The sequence below is a fragment of the Stegostoma tigrinum genome, chromosome 17 (assembly GCF_030684315.1).
Source record: "Stegostoma tigrinum isolate sSteTig4 chromosome 17, sSteTig4.hap1, whole genome shotgun sequence".
NCBI classification, from domain to species: domain Eukaryota; kingdom Metazoa; phylum Chordata; class Chondrichthyes; order Orectolobiformes; family Stegostomatidae; genus Stegostoma; species Stegostoma tigrinum.
The window spans coordinates 55,255,796-55,269,328 of record NC_081370.1 but is presented as its reverse complement, the minus strand read 5'-3'; the positions used below and the strand labels follow the sequence as shown (position 1 = coordinate 55,269,328).

The 13,533-nt window shown below is 41.6% G+C and overlaps 1 protein-coding gene across 4 annotated transcripts in view; it reads left to right on the top strand.

Moving 5' to 3' along the window:
* ano3 (anoctamin 3) overlaps window positions 1-13,533 on the top strand; it is a 511,995-nt gene that overhangs the window by 285,117 nt on the left and 213,345 nt on the right. The gene's annotated exons all lie outside the window — the stretch shown is intronic.

Sequence of the window (13,533 nt, the reverse complement as noted above, 5' to 3'; positions counted from 1 at the left end):
ACTGATTTTTAACACTCTTTTCAATCTGGTCACGGATTTTTGCAGTTAATGTTGCATTCATATGGCAATGAAGCACAATTTTTTAATGCATTTCAAAACACTGCACATTTTGTATTGCTATGTTTTGCACATCTGCCTATTCTTTACCAACTTTAGCATTACCTTTGACTTTTGGTTGTCAGCTTGCTCCAGTTCCCCCCCGCCACCGGCCCCACCAACCACTGTCAACAAAAAAATGAAGGAATAATAAATAAAGAGGAAATTATTTTATCAACACTCAATTTTCCAAAAACAGAAAACTGGATTTATATAGTTCCTTTGACAGCGTAAAACTTCCCAAACACTTCATAGCATGTTATCCAACAAAATTTGACAGTGGGCCACATATGGAGATAGAGACTAAAAGCTTGACAAAAAGGGGGATTTGAAAGAGCACAGTAAAGGTGCAAAGAGAGGTGGAGATGAGAAGAAACTAGAGTGCATGTTCCAGAATTTAAGGCTTTGACAGATGAATGGTGAAACAATTTGACAATATGTGAGTGCAAATTCCAGCAAGTGTAGATACCCTGGAGAACTGAAGAATGTCACTGAGGCAGAAAGGGCCAAGATCATGGAGAGATTTGAAAAGAAGAAAAGAAAGTTTTAAATGCAGGCCTTAATGACCATGGAAACTGAGGTTTGCCAGGCAAAGTGATGTTGATTGAATGGCACAAGGGGGAGTTAAGAATGACAGCAATACTTTGGATAGGTCAAGATGAGGAAGGTGGCCTGCCCCAAACATAACCACTTCCTCAGTAAAGCTCCTGACCCAGCCAGAGGACTTTCAGCTCCTCAGTTGCAATATGGGTAGTGTCTATGGTGGACAATGCTGTTGGTGCATCTTGAGAGTGAGAGGGAGCTTCAAACAGCAGAATAACTGGCTGAAAAAGGTGCTCTGCTGCAAAAGGAGGCCATTTTGCCCATCATTGTTGTCACGTGTACCAAAGTACAATGAAAGTTTTGTTTTGCAAGCAGTACAGGCAAGTCATAGCAAACAAGGACAGATCACAGCAAATGGGGATTTACAGGCACTCATTCTTATGAATACAGCCCCATGCATGGGTGTAATTTTAAGTAACTGACATACAGATATTTCCTGTCCTGATGAATAGCTTCTTTATATCATCCTTATTATTTTACATGGTGTTCTGATTTGCATACAAATCAACCCTTCAAATGCCCTCCAAGTGAGCATCGTGACTTAGTGCCATTCTCCTTGGCTTTCCCTATACGCTTGCTCCTATTTCATCCTACACCCTCTTTACACTGCCTCATTACACCTGCCTCCACCATACTTCCAGGCAGTACATTCCAAAACACAAACCACTCAGGTCAAGAAAATTTTTTCTCACCTTAAATTGGTTTCTTTTGCAAATAACTTTAAAACAGAGTTAATGTTGAACAGTTGAAGCCATGCAGATGGCCCACTGTGGCAGTAGGGAGAGGACTTGTCTTTATTCTTAAATTGGTCTTGCTGCCGTCCATCTCTAATTGCCAATGAACTGAATGGCTTTCCAGGCCAGTTCAGAAGGTAATTCAGAGTCAAGCGCAATGCTTTGGGCATGGAGCCAAATCTAGGCCAAACCGGGTTAGGATGGCAAATTTCCTTAAAAAAAGCATCAGTAAAGCAGATAGGTTTGTGTTTTGTTCAGTACAGTTGATGATGCTTGTTGTGGCTAAATTTCTATTCCAGGTTTGTTAAGTGAGTCTAATTTCGCCCGCTGCCTTCATGGGATTTGAACCCATGTCCCCCAAGTACTAGCCTGGACCTCTGGAGTACCAGGCCAGTGACATTACTAGAAAGTGACTGCTTCCCCATTATGTGGACACATGATCAGTTGTTGTGGTGCCCTGGTGGAGATTTAGACCATAAGTCATCCATCAAAGATGGTCTGCCTCCCCCCATCAGCCTGATGGGAGGCCACCAGAGCTTCACAGAGCTCTCCCTAAATTCCGTCTCGAGCAAAATGCCCAGGAAGATGAAGAATGATCCTTAGCTAGTCCTTGAGTACTTCAGTTGACTGCCCGATGGGTGGTTGTGCTGTTAGATTTTAAACCCTGGGTAACAAGCTACAGCAATAAGAAGGGATAAAGCTATCCTTCCCACACCACATTGCCAACTCACCCAGTTCCCATTTCTGAAGTGCTGGAAGAATCCAAGCCATGAGCTCTACTTCTCTCTTCATGGATACTGCATGAACCGCTGAAAGCGACCAGCTCTTTCGTGAATAATACAAAGGATGAAGAAAGGGAGGATTTCAAAAGGGAAATGAATAGAATGCAAGCTCTGTACTTATCCATGAGAAATAAATATGGGGTACTAAACTACCCTGAATGGTTGAGGATATTGATGAGAAAATAGGGGAGAAAAGGAGGCAATGATGCATTCAGATTTTTAGCATCAGTTTCCCTTTTACAGTCTGTCATCTGCTGCCGGGCACAAATTTATTTAGGAAGTTTATGCAACTCTTATTGACCTAATATATACTCCTTTCTATGGATTACCACAGAGAAATGCATGGGAGCATATCAAGCACATCATCCAAACCAGAAGCATAACATGACGTGATTAGATAATGAGTTTGAACAGTTGCTAATGTGTGCAATGGGACAATAAAATTTGCAAGCTCTGCACTTATCCATGAGAAATAAATATGGGGTACTAAACTACCCTGAATGGTTGAAGATATTGATGAGAAAATAAGGAACACATAAAATTGCATATAAAATGGAATTGCAATACTTGTGGGCAAAGCACTTGTTAATTGGTAATTTCCTGCTGGAATGTAGACATGAAATTAGTTTCTTTTGTAATTATCTATGAAGTAATTTTTTCAAAGTTTTCATTTTGACTGCCTTCCTGTTATATCTGTGACCCAATTGCTGGAGGACTCAACTTCACTGGAATGTAAAACAGGTGATACCAAATTAACTGTCAGTTATAGAGGGTTCATGTGCGAACCAACAACCGAGGGAGAGATTGCTGAGAGGACTGTGTCTGATCAGTTTTCAGGAGTTAGGGAGTACATTGAAATTCAGGACATCAAGGGTAGTAATCTCAGAAACGCAACCTGTGACATGAACTTCACCATTTGGGCACAGGCAGATCAGGGAGGTAAATGCATGGCTTGATGGATGGTGTAGAAGAAGAGGAGTTCAGATTTTTGGGACATTGGGATCACTTTTTGGGAAGGAGAAGGCTGTTCAAAAGAAATGGGCTTCAGATGAGCAGAAATGGAACTAACCTCCTCGCTGAAAGAGTAAGGCAAGTGGATTTAGTGATCACAGAGTCTGTACTGTGAGGAAGCATACAATTCAGCCCAGACCAACCAGAGAAGCAGGAGGAGGTCTACACAGACACAGGGAAAATGTGCAAACTCCACACAGACAGTCACCTGAGGACGGAATTGAACCTGAACCCTGGTACTGTGACACAGCAATGCTAACCACTGAGCCACATGATAGCTTAAAATTTAAACTTGTAAGGCAGGGAGTGAGTTGGCTAATGGAAAGTTTTGGAATTACCAGAGAGGACGAAAGAGAGAAAATGGGGGAACTGACGAAAGAAGAGACGAAAGTGTGATTGAGAGTTGACAGTGAACAAATGGGGAAGAAAGAGGTACAGGCAGGGTCAAATTGTGTATACGTAAATGCACAGAGTATACTGAACAAAATTAGGGAATTGGAAGCAGAAATTGCTCGAGGGAGATCTAACATGGTGACACTATGGCTCAAGTGGCTCAAGCCAGAGTAACACTGGAGACTTACCATTCGGGGTTATAGAGCTTTCATTAGAAACTGAGTGGGTAAGAAGGGAGGAGGTATAGCAGTATTGGTCCAAGATAGTATCATTGCCCTTGAATGAGTTGTGTTTCCTGAATTAGAATCTATGTGGTTGGAGGTGAGAAACAGGAAGGGGGCAATGACCTTGTTGGGTGTTTATTATAAATAGTGGGGAGGAAGGGGAAGGCAACAGTTGTAGACAGATTACAGAAATCATCAGAATGATTAGGCAATTTCAATCACCCTAGGGTATACTGGGAGAAAGGTGGAGTGTGGGACATGGAAGGGGAAAAATTCCTGCAATGTGGAGACCTTTCTGGAACAGTACATTTCCAGTCTGACCAGGGAGGGAGCTATGCTGGATCCAGTTCAAGGAAATGAGGCAGGCCAAGTAGAGCATATCAGAGAAGGGATACATTTGGGAAATAACAAATTTATTTAGGAAGATTATGCAAATTTTACTGTCGTAATATATATTCATATCATAATAAAGTTCAGTATTAAGTTGGAAAAAGATCAAAATCAGTCAATGATTAAGATTCCAAACTGGTAAAGGGCAGATTTTAGGGATCTAAAAGTTAAACTGTAGCACATTGATTTTTTTTTGCATTTTTCATGGATAAAACTGGATGAAAAATGGGAGAATTTCAAAAGAGGGATGAATAGGCTGCAGTCCATGAGGAATACACAAGGAGTACCCAGGATGACTCAGGACATTGATGAGCAAGTAAGGAAGAAAAAAGAGGCATATGATGTTTACCGGAATAACAACAGCGAGAGAACTCAGGAGGAGTATCTCAAGTGCAGGAGAGAGGCTAAGTCTGAAATAATAAAGGCTAAGAGAAAGTAAGCGGAAGGGAAATACAGGTTGCACTAAAACAAAGAGTAAAACGTACTTCAAAGATACTAATAGTAAAGGATTAGTGAAGGATTGAATGGGTACAAGCAGGGTAAACTGCTCTCAAAGAGAAAGGTGGAGTGTGGGACATGGAAGTGGAGAAATTCCTGCAAAGTGGACACAATGTGGCAGAGCTACTAAATGAATACTTTGCTCCTGCCCTTACCATATTAGAAGGTGGTGACAATGGCCTGTATGAAAATGTGGGTGTTGAGCAACTGCACAGTACAGTGATAGGTAAAGAAGAGGGTCTACAAGGGCTGGCAGTACTCTAGATAGACAAGTCATCAGGCTGGATGGGATACATTCTAGATTGCTGCTAAGCCAATAACAAAAATGTTCCAGTCCTCGTTGAAAACAGGATTATATCCATGTGACTAGAGATCTATCAACTTGACATCAGTAATGGGAAAATTAATGGGGACCATAATGCAGCATAAGGTAAATATACAAGTAGAGAAAAATAAGTTAATACTAGACATTCAACATGGTTTGGTCAAGGGCAAATCAAGTCTGATAAATTTAACTGAGTTCTTTGTTGAGGTGACACAGGCAGTGAATGAGGGTAGTGCTGTAGATGTTGCATATTTGGACTTTCAGAAAGCATTTAATGCGATGCCACATGGCAGGCTAGTTAGCAAATTAGAAATGTTTGGGATGAATGGGCTCTTAGCAGCATAGATTGGATATGGGTGTTGAAGGCAATTATCCCTGAATTTGCAGATGATCTTAAGTTATGGAGAATAGTGAATTGTGTGGATGACATTGAGCAACACCAGAGGGACATTGACAAATTGACCAAATGGACAGATGCCTGACAGGTGAATTTCAATGCAGGCTCAATGGTACAACTTTAGAGGGGAGTCCAGGAGCAGAGGTACATCAGAGTTCAAGAGCATAATTCTCTAAAGATAGCCAGGCAAGTTGAATCAGTTGTTAAGGAGGTTTATGTGATTCTGAAAAAGATTATATGATTATAATTCTGAAGAAGACCGTTTCTGAAGAAGGGTCTAGGCCTGAAACATCAGCCTTCCTGCTCCTCTGATGCTTCTTGGCCTGCTGTGCTCATCCAGCTGTACACCTTGTTATCTCATGGTTAAATGGCAAGTCCAGTTTGACAACTGCCTTTAGTAGCCACTGTCTGATTTTCCAAAATTAATTAATTATGGTTGAAAGCTAAGCCTGTGACTTGCATCATATGCTGCCAGTTGGTAAATGCTGGTTCTTGGCTCAGGTGTTGGGTTAAAAATCTGTTTCCGTTGCACTGCTAATTCAGACTCACTGCCAATATGGCTGCCATTGATACTTCATTGTATTTAACCAAATGTCAAAAACGTGTTGTGCTAACTTTATTGAACAGGATCGACGCTCAGACAACAAGCCAATCCCATGTTTAATCACTTAACAATGAAAAGAGCCTTGTTATGACTGTCCTGTATGAGAAAGCTGTCTCTGGGTTTCTTGTCCCACAGCAGAGTGCAGGCATGATCACAAAGGAAGACTTGCCAGTTCAGAGGGACCCCGGAAGCTGAACTCTGCTTCCTGTTGCATCAAAGAATTAAAACATAAACACAGGAAGGCTGAATCCCATGGGAACCAGAATGTTTTCTGGACTTCCTTCTGCAGGACCTAAAGAATAAAGGAAGGCCCAAATTTTTTAACTGGGAAAAATCTGCAAGATATTCAAATTGGAATCCAATGGCAAAGCAGCTGTGATGCCGATGAGAGACTTCAGGTTCTAGTGGTATGTTCAGAATTTCAGTTGTACACTGCACTTGATTTCAGGATATAATGGAGTTGGGTCCTAAACAAAGCATCTGATCAGTGTCTATACCGGGATACAAGACCCATGTTAATCATGTTGCCTAGGGAAATGTGCAGAGGAACGTATTGCAAAAATTGTGTTCTAGACTTTCCTAAGATATCACCAAGCCTCAGGGACAGATAGATTCATCTGTTGTTTTCCAGTAGAGAAAGGAGCCGTTCAGTCAAGAATCTCTATAATTCACTGTGGAATTTTAGTGAAATCTCCTGCTCCGATTGAATTGATCCAATTTCTGAGGAATTAATATAAAATCTGAGCTTGCATGAGAGTGAAGATCTCCATATACTCACCCTGAAGCATAGTTCTGCAGTTAAAATTTACTAGGCTGAGCAAGGGAAAGAACCAAACTAAACAACTGAGAGGTAAAACCACCTTGGTCTGATTTCGGGAGAAATGAATGTCTGCTCAGAAGATATCTGAAATGTATGTCTACGAGATATATTTTCTCAATCGCACTAAAAATAAGGAAGATGGTATTTTGCTCTGTGATGGAAAGTATAGGTTGCCTACCACGATAGCCTTTAGTCAGCAGCGCTTTTAATCTTTCGGTACATTAGACATCTTAAAATCTGAAACTTGTTGAGTCATCCTTTCAACAATGAACAGTGAGTTCATTGGAAAAACAATTTGAACGTGTAATCTTGCAGCAAAATACTTCAATGAGCAAGTAAATTGTGAGATTAGACATTTTCGTCACATTGTTACAATCGGCATAGAATCCAATACCTTTCCAAAGTGAAATTCAGATTCAGTTTTTCCTTTGTCATGTATATTGTAAAGTAGATTAGGAAGGAAAAATTGAGCAGGATGTAGGGTGAATGACAGATAAAAGGAAATTTTCGAAGATTGAAATGTGGGGTGAGAATAACTCATTTCTATGCAGCAAACAGTTAGAGTCTCAAATGCATTGCCTGGAACTGTGTTGGAGGTATGTTCAATTGAGGCACTCAGGAAGGCATTAGATGATTACTTAAATAGAAACAATATACAAGATTGTGGGGAATGGATAGTATATTAACTGTATGCCTGAATAATCATTCTGAGAGTTAGTGCAGACACAATGGGCCCAATGGCCAGTTTCTGAACAATAGCAATTCTGTGATTTTCTTTTTATTCATTCATAAAATGAAGGCATCAGTAGCTGGGCCAGCATTTATTGCAATCTCTAATTTACCAGAGGGCAGTTTAGTGCCAGTCACAATGTTGTAATAGTGATAATGGGAACTGCAGATGCTGAAGACTCCAAGATAACAAAGTGTGGAGCTGGATGAACACATGCTCTGATGAAGGGTCTAGGCCTGAAATGTCAGCTTTTGTGCTCCTGAGATGCTGCTTGGCCTGCTGTGTTCATCCAGCTCCACACTTTGTTACAATGTTGTATTACTTTGCTAGAATCACATATAGACCAGACTAGGAAAGGATGGCAGTTAACCTTCCCTAACAGATATTAGTGAGCCAGATCAATTTTTTCCCCCGATAATCAGCAATGTTTTGTGGACATTATTAGACTCTTAATTCCAGATTTTGTTTTCAATTCAAATCCACCATCTGACATCGCAAGATTGCCACCCAGGTCCCAAGAACACTACCTGGGTCTCTGGATTAATAGTCACAAGGTTCAGAGGTCAACAGCACAGATAAAGGGTCCTCAGCCCATTGAGTCTGTGCCAGTCCAACCATTCCGGTCCTGTTTTCCAGCATTTAACCCATAGCCTTGTATGCTTCACATTGCAAGTGCACATCCAAATACTTCTTGAATGTTGAGGGTTTCTGCCTGTACCACCCTTAAAGACAGTGAGTTCCACATTCCCACCACTCTCTGGGTGAAAAAGTGTCTCCTCACATCCCTTCAAAATGTCCTGCCCCTTGCTTTAAACCTATACCCCAGACGTTGATCTCTCCATCAAGGGGAAAGGTTTCTTCCTGCCCACCTTACCTATTCCCCCTCGTAATTCTGTGCTTCTTAATGAAGTCCCCTCTCAATCTCCTCTCCTCCAAGGAAAATGACACCAGTCTGTCCAAAAATCCTCCAGTCTGGACAACATCCTGGGAAATCTCCTCTGCACCACCTCCCATGCTATCTTATCTCTCCTATAATGTGGATCCCAGAATTGCACACATTACTCTAGCTGTGGCCTAACCAGCCTTTCGTCCAATTTCAGAAAACTCCCCACCTGCTCTTGAACTCTTCTTTGGCTGATAAAGGCAAGTATACCATGTAGGAACTGCTGATGCTGGAGAGTCTGAGATCACAAGGTGTGGAGCTGGATGAACACAACAGGCCAGGCAGAATCAGAGGAGCAGGAAAGCTGATGTTTTGGAAGGGACCCAAAATGTTAGCTTTCATGTTCCTCTGATGCTGCCTGGCCTACTTTGTTCATCCAGCTCTTTACCTTGTTATCTCAAATACACCATGTGCCTTCTTCACCACTTTTTCTACCTGCCCTGATACCTTAAAGGCCAATGAACATGCTCACCAGGGTTCCTCTGATCCTTCGTGCTTCCCAGGATCCTATCGTTCACTTGCCTTGCCTTGTTTGTCCTGCCCAAGTGCATCACCTCACACTTATCCAGATTGAATTCCATTTGCCATGGGTCAGCCCATCTGACCAGCCCATCTATATCCTCCTGTAATCTGAAGCTATCTTATTCACTATGTGCCACCCCACCAATTTTTGAATCATTCACGATTTAGCAATAATAATCTGGTTATTTCAATCATAAATTGATTTTTTTCCATTACTGAAATGCAAAACTATTTTCTCACTTGCGATCCAAAACCTGATTTAATTTCAGTGAAGTTTATGTTAGTGTGACAGTGTGGAAATCGGTTTGCCAAACTGAAACAATTTCACTTCTTTCCTTTGTCAGCTCCTGTGGTGGACAAGCAAAAAGAATCATGTTCTAGACTGTCCTGTAGGACTGAACCGCACTGAGCTGTGATGATAGAAATTAATTGTCAGTCATTACTGAGCTTACCTTGCATGGTGGCACAGTGGTTAGCACTGCTGCCTCACAGAGCCAGGGACCTGGGTTTAACTCCAGCCCCAGGTGACAGTCTGTGAGGAGTTTGCGTGTTCTCCCTGTGTCTGCGTGGGTTTCCTCCCACAGTCCAAAGATGTGAAGGTTCAGGTGGATTGGGCATGTTAAATTGCCTTGTAGTGTTCAGGGCTATGTAGATTAGGTGGGTTTATAGGGGAATGGGCCTGGGTGGGATGCTCTGAGGGTCAGTGTGGGTTTGTTGGGCTGAAGGACCTGTTTCCACGCTGTAGGGATTCTACGATTCTATTGTAGAACCCAACCAATGAAATGATGCAATTAGTGCTAATCTTTTTAGACTGGGTCTACTTTTCTCTCTTGCAATCACTAGAGGCAACAACAGCAGCGAGCAACTGTAGGAGTTTTAAATATGGCAGTGGTATGGTTTGGCAGCATGGTGGCTCAGTTTTTCTTTAATTCACTCACAGGATGAGGGCGCCAGTGGCCAGGCCAGCATTTGTTGCCTATCCCTAATTGCACAGAGGGCAGTTAGGAGTTAAGTAGTCTGGAGTCACACGTACACCAGACCAGGTAAGGATGGCCAATTCCTTCCCTAAAGTGGCATTAATGAAGCAGATGGGTTTTTTCTGCCAGTTATTTCAATGGTCAACATTAAATGCTTAATTCCAGATTCTTCTTTTTAATTAATGCAATTCAGCTTCTGCTATCTGCCACCGTGGAATTTGAACCCAGACCCCCAGGGCATGAGCTCAGTTCTGGATTAATAGTTAGCAATAATACCAGTAGGTCATCACTGCCCTACCAGTTAGCACTGCTGCCTCATGGCACCAGAGACCTGGGATTGATGTCACCCTTGAGTGTCTGTGTGGAGTTTGTACATTCCCCTTGTATCTGGTTTCCTCCCACAGCCCAAAGAAGTGCAGATTAGGTAGATTGGCCATGATAAATTGTCCCATAGTATCCAGGCCTGCACAGGCTAGGTGGATTAGCTTATGAAAATACAGGGTTATGGGGACAGGGTGGGAGGGTAGGCCTGGGTTGGATGCTGTTTGGAGGGTGTTTGTGGATTCAGTGGGCTGAATGGTCTGCTTCCACACTGTAAGGATTCTATGATTCTAAAATAAAAACCAAACAAACCACCGGTGCTGTAAGTAAGAACCAAAAATAGAAGTTCTTGGAAAAGCTCAGCAGGACTGTGATGAAAAGATCAGAGTTAATGTTTCAAGCCATAAAAAATGTGAGTGAACCAGAGTTAACATTTCGGGTCCAGTGACCCTTCCTCAGCTCTAAGGAACATTAACTCTGATTTTTTTCTTCACAGATGCTGCCAGGCCTGCTGGGCTTTTCCAGCAACTTCAGTCTTTGTACATATTTAGCCGTTCCAGTTCAGTTTCTTGTCAGTGGTAACCACCAGGATGTTCGTAGCGGAACATCAAGTGATGGTGATGTTGTTGAATACAAAGTTATGATAATTGGATTCTCTCATGTTGAATATGGTCATTACCTGGCATTTATGTGACTCAAATGTTACTTGCCTCTTGTTAGTGTAAGCCTAAATGTTCTCAAGGTCTTGGTTCACGTATAAACAGATTCCTTCAGATTCAATGATGAGTGGGAGTGGTACTGAATATTTCACCAGCGAACTTCCCACTTCTGACCTTTATATGGAGGGAAGCTCATTGTTGAACCAGCTGAAGATTGTTGGGCCTAAGACACTACTCTGAGAAATAATGATGCTTATTGGCACAATGGTAGTGTGCCTATCTCTGAAATAAGAGTACAGGTTCAAGTTGTTTCTAATCTGCTGATGTACCATAATGTCTCTGGACAAGTTGATTAGAAAATACCTTGAATGTGGCAGGACAGATGAACACAACAGTAATCCTGAGGAACTCCAGTAAGGATGTCTTGAAGCTAAGATGACTGACCTCCACCAGCCACAGCGTTTAAGATATTTGTGATCATAGCAAGGCAGAATTTATTGCCTCTATTGTCTAGTTTTGTAGACAATATGAGAGTGAACTATTTAGGATATATCCTGCTGATTACTTCTATTTGAAAATAAAACCATCAGCGGATCAGGCAAAATATGTACGCATATTGATGTGGAGAACTACTTTGCTTAAAAAAAATTACAGTTCCAGCTGAAGTTGTTTCTTTTACAGAAAATGATATGGATATGTAAATAATTCAGTACCAGCTTGCACTGTAACAAAACAATAAAAAAAGGAATTGTTAATCAGGTTACGCAGGATTTATGCTGTGCCTGTGGAGTTATGTCGAGGATTGTAAATTTTACAAGCCACATACTAGATGTTTCTTCAGATGGGAACTGAACTCCAAATATAGCTCTCACTTGCCAAGGGTTTCCTTTTTGTTTTAATAGAGCTTATTCAGTTGAGAATTATCAGCCATGATTGAATGGCAGAGCAGACTCAATGGGCTGAATGACCTAATTTCTGCTCCTATGTCTTGTGGTCTTATTCATTTTTTTTTGATGTTTTGTATTTTCATGGAATTATCTCACTTCAGAACATAGGAGGCCAAAAACTAAAACATGGTGATCCTTATTCTGGCTCCTTGAAAAAGTGTTGTACTTAGTACCTTACCACCGCTTCCTCTCTACTCTGAAACATAAAAAAAAGAACTGCACATGTTGGAAATCAGAAACAAATTTTTCTTAGCCACTATCACTTACAAAGAAATGTTAGCTCTGCTTTCTCTCTACAGATGCTGCCAAACCCGCTGAGATTTTCCAGTAACTTCCAATTTTCTCTCTCTCTACTCTGACTTCAGCTTATTGTCTTTAGTCAGTCAAAACCCTTCTTCATCTTAGAAACCTCTAGCAGGCAATTTCTTAACCTTGTCTACTCTAAGGAGAGCATAAGAACGTAAAAACTAGGAGCAGGATTAGGCAGCTCAGCCCCTTAAGCCTGCTGTGCTGTTTAATAAAACCATGGCTGACCTCGTTCTAGACTCAAATCCACTTTTCTTCCTGATGCATATAACTCTTCAACCCATAACCAATTATAATTTAGTATACTTCGTCCTTATTTTATTCAACACCCACCGCACTTCCACAGCTCCGTGATCCCTTGAGAGAAGAAATTTCTTCTCAAACCTGTTTTAAATCTGCTGCCCTTCACTTCTTAAAAAAAAAGAAGATTCATGGGATGAGGGCCTTGCTAGCTGAACCAGGATTTATTGCCCATCTCCCATCACCTAGAGGCAACCATATAACTATGGGACTGCAGTCACATGTAGGCCAGCTGAGGTAAGGATGGCAGTTTCCTTTCCTGAAGGACATCAATGAAGCAGCTGGGTTTTTCCCTGGTGATCAACATTCGTCTTGTGGTCATCATTAGACTCTTAATTCTAAATTTTTAGTGGATTCAAATTCCACTTGCTGGTCATGGCAGGATTTGAACCCAAATTTGCAGAACATTACCTTGGTCTCTGGATTAATAATTCCACTCAGCCATCATCTCCTCATCAGTCTAAGCCATGCTTCATAACACCATCTATCCAAGTGCCGCTGCAGAATTGTGATAGATGGCTTCTCTTCCTCCTAATGCGTGGTTTTACCCAGTGTCCCCCTTGGATCAATCCTTGCTTTCTGCTTCCCACACACCCACCCCCACTCCCATGTCCTGCACTATTTCTCAAATACATGCTATTTCACAGCAACATTATTGAAAATCACATCATCTAACTCAACCTCACCAGCATCTAGCTAGCCATTGCAGTATCTGTAACTTATTGGATTGGATAACTGCATGAGCAGAAATTCCTTCAGTGATACACGGGGAAGACCATTGTCTTGGGCCACTCTTAGAAACGACTCCCTTTCCACCACCTCCCTTCCTTTCTATGGCAAAGCTCACAACATCGAAAGGCCCCATTCATGCCTTTTGTTACCTCTAAGCTTGATTATTCAATTAAATTCCAGGCTGGCCTCCTGTATTCTGGCTTCTGTAAACTAATGGTG